Here is a 7,033-nt window from a genome sequence, read left to right on the forward strand (position 1 = left end):
TGAATTTAGCATTAAGAAAATATTCTAAATTAATAGATTGGCACAAACTGAAGATAACCCATATTTAACAAGCCAGTTCTGGTTGACATTTGCCAAAATATGACATACTGAATATGTTGTTTTTGTCCAATATCCCTTAAAAATTTAAGAAAAAAATTAAAGCAGAGGGTACAAAATAATTTACTCCCATGAGATTCAGGAAACTTTAATTAATACCCCTTTAAAAAGGAAATTTGCTTTCATTAATTTTTTTTAAATCTGTTCTTTGAATGACCTTTAAATTTTAAGACTTTTTCAAGACACAATTGTCCAATCTTCGTATTAATGAACGCGCCAGATATTTTAATTTGCTGCACATCTGCCAAGTACCTTCAGTTTGGAATAAGACTTTAAAAAAACATACACTTTCTCCTAAGTTGAAAGAATTTTTAAAAGTATGTTTTGAACATCTATATCTTTGAAACACTTAAAATATCTTCGAGTTTAAAAATTCTCCACGTTGACCTGGGGCAGCCTTGGCTCTTCAACTTTCAGTTCTACTCTCTTGTTTTATTTTTCAGTATTGCATATATTTAAAATAAATGTATTTTTTTAAATCACATTGCCATTGAACTTGGGCCAGATACTTTGAAAGAGTGAGTTTAGGGGGATTGGAGAAACAGGACAAAATGTCTATAAATAGCAGTTCTTTGTGTAGCATCTACTGTATAATAGTGTTGTGTAACTCTGCCGTGCAACGTAAATAATGATAGTAATTTGCATTTTCCTATTACTATTCATCCTCGAATTGAATCTGCAGTCTTTTGCCAATATTAAGGTCTATCTCTCACTTTGCTACATCCCCCGGGGTCCCTGCTATGATGAGAGAAGGGAGAGAAATGGTCCCCTTGTTTTGCACAAAGATTGCACAGCAGGTACACACCAACTGCTTTTTGCCTTGCAATTCTGTTCCATAGACCCAAAGGCAGTGTGGTCCATGGCTGGACCAGCACCGAACAGAGCCAGGATAATGGAACTAAACTTCCATCCCCTCCTTATTAACACCTTTTCCTCTTTTTCAATCAAGATGGCCCCAGAGATTCTAGCCCAGGGCAATTATGCTGGGCTCAAACTAGAGGGAATCAGGGAAGACTCCAGAAGAAATATTTTTAAAATTTCACAGCCCAGAGGGCCTATTATTAGGTATAATGTGGTGGAGAAATTGACTGGTCTTACTTTCTACTGTAGACTCATCACCAAAAACTAAGGGTTTGGGTTTTTTTTTTTTTTTCTTTTCCCCAAGCAATTAAGCCTCAGAGTCCTAGAGCATTGGGTTTGCCTGGCTCAGGGGAGCTTCGATGCCTAGGAACTTTGGGACTTGGAGTTGAATTACCAAAATGCTAGGCGCTTAGCAGGGAGGAGGTGGGAGTGTTACGTGAGAGGCCAGTGGCCCTGCTCCCCGAAGAATTCCACGCTAGAGACGCAGAACAGCGGTGAGAGCAAGATGGTGGGAGAGAGATACGTTATGTGGTATCTGGGCCTTCTCAGCTGAAATCTGCACACCAGCTGCTTGGAGACCTTGTTAAAATGCAATTCTGATTCAGGAGTCCTGGAGTGGGTCCAGAGATTCTGCATTTCTAACAAGCTCCCAAGGAGTGTTGATACTATTGGTTCTGGAAACTCACTTTGAGTTAGTAAGTGGGTGAGGAGGAGAAGGTGGCAGAATTTCAAAGGAGGGGCACAGGGAAGTCTAAACCTCAAACCTGATGACAAAGAGCATCTATTCCAACAGACTATAGGAACAACTGAAGACTAAAAGCCCTTCCTCAAATGTTCTGGCCTATTTCCCCACAACCTCTTAGCTTTCTTAAATGACCCCAAGGAAGGGAAGGAACCCAACTCCCACAGAATGAATTTCCAAACTCCCTTGGCTTGAGGAAGAGACAGTGGAGGACCTTGAGCCACATTATATGTAATTTAGAAAAATTAAGAAATGGGAAATTTTTTGAGCCCATGGAGCAAATTCATATGAATCACCCTTTCAATCTCAAACTTAAAGAGCATCAGATTCAGGAATCGAAAAATAGCCATTCCTTAGTTATTCAATTAACACACACTAGGGGATGATGAATGGATTTCCCTAAACCCTAATATGGGGCATTCTGGGGTTTCTGACAAGAGAAAGTCATTGAAGGGGGCAAGGGCCCCAAAAGATCTGAGGATTTACATTTCTTATCAGTCAATGATTTTGCTGTGGTCACCAAAGAAGATGGCCCTTCCTCTACACAAACTCTTCAAATTGCCCTTTGAGCTTTTTTCCTCCTTCAAGTCCTTGCTCTTCATTTAAACATGATTTCACCAGTATAAACATGCTCAGGAGAAAGACCCAGTTTGATTTTCTTCTGCCAGCATCTTCCAAAGATAGCCTCGCATCCCATTCTCTCATAAGAACAAATCTTAAAAATAAACTAAGGCAGTAAGTGCTGTGTCCAAAGCCAAGTTTGTTCCAAAGCTAACAGTAATAAAATCCAGGGCTTCCTTTCCCTATTCAATTTTGAGAGCAAATGCCTTTCATTGGTAATTTTGTTTGTAACTTCTGATCCTGCCATCTCGAGGACCTACTGTTTTATTAAAGCATTTCCAAATCTGGTTCTGATTACATAAGAGAAGTTTGTGCCTATGCTCATCAATGTCACAATTCACATGGAGATACCAGCTTGATTTACCCTTATTCCTCCAGAATGTCTACAATCTAGGCAGAGGGTAAGAAGAAATGACTGTATCTTTTGCCTGATCATTTGTACTTGAGAGAGAAAAAGTCACAAAATGACCCATTTGCGCTGGACGAGCAAGTTTTTTTTTTTAATTAGTTGCCAATGTTTAACGTACCGTAATTTCACATAAAAATCTAAATTTCTGATTTCCCTTAAAAAAATCATACGTTCTGGCAACTTTTGGCTGCCGTCCGTCATGGCTGAATACTGGCAAGTGAACATTTGTGATCCTTTGGTGGCCAGCATCTGAACCCCTCTCCTATCTATATTCAAGGATGTCCTCAGTTCACAAGTGGTGGGAGGCAGAAGTCATTTCCCGCCATTCAAGCTATATACCAGGGACTGGCCAACATGCAAGCCCTGCCTGGACAATTAGGCATGTCTCCCCAGACTTTTAATGGGGCGCTAGTTTCAGTTAGCATCCACTGCAGGACAGAAGTGGTGAAATCTTTCTGACGGTGGAAATGTTTGGGAAAGTGACATCCATTGCCCAGGGGGGCAGCGGGGGCAGTGGCCCCTGAAGGTCGGAGGCAGCTGCACTTCCCTTACTGGTTTCCTTCCGTGGCGTAATTTTGACCATGGTTTCAGTTCCTTGGCCTGTCTTTGTTCCATTTTCCAAGCCGGGGTCTCCAGCCTTCCGACTGATGCCGAGCCAGCCAGTATTTCGCTACTGCATTCCTTCTCTGCTTAAATCTTCCACCTGCAAACTCCGCCCCCTAGCGGCAGGGCATAGTTTCCACCCAGCCCTCTCGTTTATGTACTAACTCCCAGGCTGCCTAGAGACGTGTGGGCTTGTAATTTGGGTCTTTATCTCTTTCTCTTCAAGGTGACAGAATTTTTCCTCTGGGAGAGAGGCTAAAGATCACCCGTGCAAGGATCCACGATGTTCAAAAGGAGAAAACTTTCCCAGAGGCGCCTCTTCCCTTTTCCCCTTACATCTCATTGGGCAGAACTGGATCACATGCTCACCTTTAAGCCGATCAGGGGGCTAGGATTGCTGTGATTGGCTCACAATAGGCCCTAGTACGATTCTCGCTGACTATTATCACCTAGGAAGCTTTTTTTAAAACTACTAGTGCTTGGTCCCACTCCCAGAGGCCAAATTTAATTGGTCTGGCTGGGCTTCACGTGTTGGAATTTTGTAAAATCCTCAGGTGCTCTTAATGTCATCCCTCTCTCTAGTCCAGCCCCCTACCCCTGCCCATTTCACAAGTGCCAATACTGAGGTCCAAAGACACCTTAAGTAACTTGCCCAAAGGACTGTACCTTCAATTAATTCAATTAATAACAAAAACAAACACACAAAACCACACATACACACACACGCGCGCGCACACACACATATTATAGGGACACCTCTGTTTTTCCAGAGTATGCAAGTGAGTACCCATTCTCTTTCTTAGAAAGTGCAGTCATGGCGAGCTCAAGGACTGAGGAGCAGGAGGAGTGTAGGGCAGTGTTTCTCAAACTTGAGTGCATCAGAATCCCCTGGAGGGCCTCTTACAGCACAGATGGCTGCGCCCACCCGCAGAGTTTCAGGGTCAGTGGTTTTGGGGTGGGGAGAAGAATAATTAACATTTCTAACAAGTTCCCAGGGGATGCTCCTGCTGCTACTCCAGGGACCACACTAGCTGAGCAGCTAAGAGTTTGGGCTATAGAATCACATTGTCCCGGTTAGATCCAGTTGTGCCCCTTATACCAAGTCACAAAACCTACTAAACTCTTGGGCAGTTACTTAACAAGTGTATGAAATGGGGCTAATGATAGTGGCTCAGACTTATCGCAACAAATTATACAGTGAGTATAATAAATGTAAAGCAAAGCACTTAGAACAGTTTCTGACCCATAGTAACTGCCTAAAGGGTATTAACTATTGTCATTCATTCATTCATTCATTCATGGAACAATTATTAATTGAGTGCTTCCTTTGAGCCATGCACTGTTCCAGGCACCAGGAATCTATTGGTGAATAAATCAAAGCCTTGTCTCCCAATGAGCTTACAATCCATTGGGGAGGCACACAACACATGACCTTGTAAATATATAATATAATGTCACACAGAAGAATTCTGCATTCCAAGCAAACCGAACAGCAGGTGCACACAGAGTTTTATGAGAACTTGGTCCAGTCTCGTTCACATCTTCCAGCTCAAGGAGGTGGTGGCATCATGTTTCTAGTGCAAAGGCCCCTTAGCAAAATGGCTATATATATGTCATTTATATTTTTATTATGTAGACCTAAAATACATTTTACAGGGGCGCCTGGGTGGCTCAGTCATTAAGCATCTGCCTTTGGCTCAGGTCAGGATCCCGGGATCCTGGGATCAAGCCCCGCATCGGGCTCCCTGCTCCGTGGGAAGGCTGCTTCTCCCTCCCCCACTTCCCCTGCTTGTGTTCCCTCTCTCGCTGTGTCTCTCTCTGTCAAATAAATAAATAAAAAACCTTTAAAAAAATTTTTACATTGTATATGTATATTGATATATATTATTTATGTTTTGTATATCAATAACATTTATGTACAATTAATATATTTTGTATTTTAAATGTTTTATATTTTTATATTCATATTTATACTTTATATATCCTAGGAATTGGCTCACATGATGATAGAGGCCAAGGAGTCCCACGATGTACTGTCTGCAAGCTGGAGACCCAGGAGAGCCAGTGGTGTAATTCAGTGTGAATCCAAAGGCCCGAGAATCAAGAGCGCTGGTATCTGAGGGCAAGAGGAGATGTATATCCCAGTTCAAAAAGAGAGCAAATTCACCCTTCCTCTGCCTTTCCATTCTATTCAGGCCCTCGGTGATGAGGGATGAGGGATGATGCCCACCCGCACTGGTGAGGCGATCTTTACTCAGTCCAATCTGAGTAAACGCCAGTCTCTTTCAGAAACACCCTCAGAGACACAGCCCCAAAATAATATGTTACCAGCTCTCTGGGCGTCCAGAGTCCAGTTACGTTGACACATGAAATCAACCCTCGCGGGCATAGTCACACCAGCCAATTCTTGAGTAGGTCTTGCTTGAGAGGAAACATTTGAAACAAGAACAGGGTGGGTGGAGAGTGTCCTAGAAGGGAAGGAGAGAGTAAGGCGGCAATGTGCCTGCTGCTTTACATGTGTGATTTGATCCTGGCAGGCACCTTTGGAGTAGAGATTATTGGACAAGGAGAGAAGCCAGATGCCCAAAGCTATGTGGCAAAGTGGCAGACTAAGGATCTGAACAAGCAGAGTTAAGAGTTGGCCATTGTCATACCACAAGCCACATCTGACCCTCCCCCCTTCTTCTGACTCTCCAGGCAGGGGCTAGCGTGAAGCATAACCGCCATCATGTATTTGCCCCACTGTCCCTCTGCTCTGTTCCTAGAGCAGGTGCCGGTGCTGTAATAAGGTGCAAGGAGCAGGTGTTTCTGAATCAGAACACTTCTGACCCCAGCCCAGCCTCCTCTCTTCTCCCTATTGTCTTTCTCAACACGTTAAAAAATAAAAATAAAAAAAGCTTTATTATGGATAAAGTATGTAATCTGTAATATGTAATATACATACTCATTGCTGGGAAATACAGACCAGCGAAATAGGAGAAAATAAAAGTGGTCCATAATCACCTCATCGCAGAAAAAAAGCACTAAAATTTCCATACTGGTTCTCCTGCCTTCAGGTCATAGGGACCCTGTCCTCTGTGCTTAGTGACCAGCTCTTTCCAGTTACACATATTAACCTTAACTGGGAGTTTATTTTTTGTTTTCACTCTGGGGTTATTTCTGGAGCGTGGTTCTTTAGATTTTGTTGGGTGAGGGGCATGGCTTGGGAGGTAGATTGGAGTTGTGTGTGTTTGGAGTTGTTTATCAATTCGAAGTACTCACCTCCCAGCTTATTTCGAGGCTTTTTTCCTAGGGCATCTATATGCAAGAACTGGCCCTGTCATTTGGGGCTGTTTTTTCCTCGGGGGGTTTTCAGCGCTGGAGGCTCTCTGTTCCTTTGAACGGTAAGTGTTTGAACTTTGGTGGTAGCTGAAAGTGGCTTTGGCCGCGACACTTTAGTTTGTAATGATGACTGGCGGCTGCAGGGAGTGACCTGGCCTCTCTTGCTTCCCCGCCCCGTCCCCGGGCTTAGGAAGCCCCGCCGCCCCGGCGAAAGGGCCGCGCGGGGCTGGAAGGGCGGACCGGGAGGGTGGTGGGCGGCCGGCTGCTCCCGGTAACCTGGTAACCGGCGCCTTGGCAACGGAGAGGGGGCGGGACCTAGGGAGGAAGTCGGAAGCAGGAGGTTACATCTCGCGAGAGTT

At 43.9% G+C, this 7,033-nt stretch overlaps 1 long non-coding RNA gene across 2 annotated transcripts in view; it reads right to left on the bottom strand.

Moving 5' to 3' along the window:
• The window catches only part of LOC113912768, a 31,855-nt gene extending 24,910 nt beyond the window's left edge, over positions 1 to 6,945 (bottom strand). For both annotated transcript variants that reach the window (XR_003516954.2, XR_003516953.1), the window contains exons 1-3: positions 6,615 to 6,945; positions 5,682 to 5,821; positions 5,354 to 5,469 (exon numbers count right to left, since the gene is read on the bottom strand). This is a non-coding gene — a long non-coding RNA (uncharacterized LOC113912768). The remainder of the gene's footprint in view (positions 1 to 5,353; positions 5,470 to 5,681; positions 5,822 to 6,614) is intronic.
• Positions 6,946 to 7,033: the final 88 nt, after the last annotated feature.

Source organism: Zalophus californianus, chromosome 14 (genome assembly GCF_009762305.2).
Source record: "Zalophus californianus isolate mZalCal1 chromosome 14, mZalCal1.pri.v2, whole genome shotgun sequence".
Classification (NCBI taxonomy): domain Eukaryota; kingdom Metazoa; phylum Chordata; class Mammalia; order Carnivora; family Otariidae; genus Zalophus; species Zalophus californianus.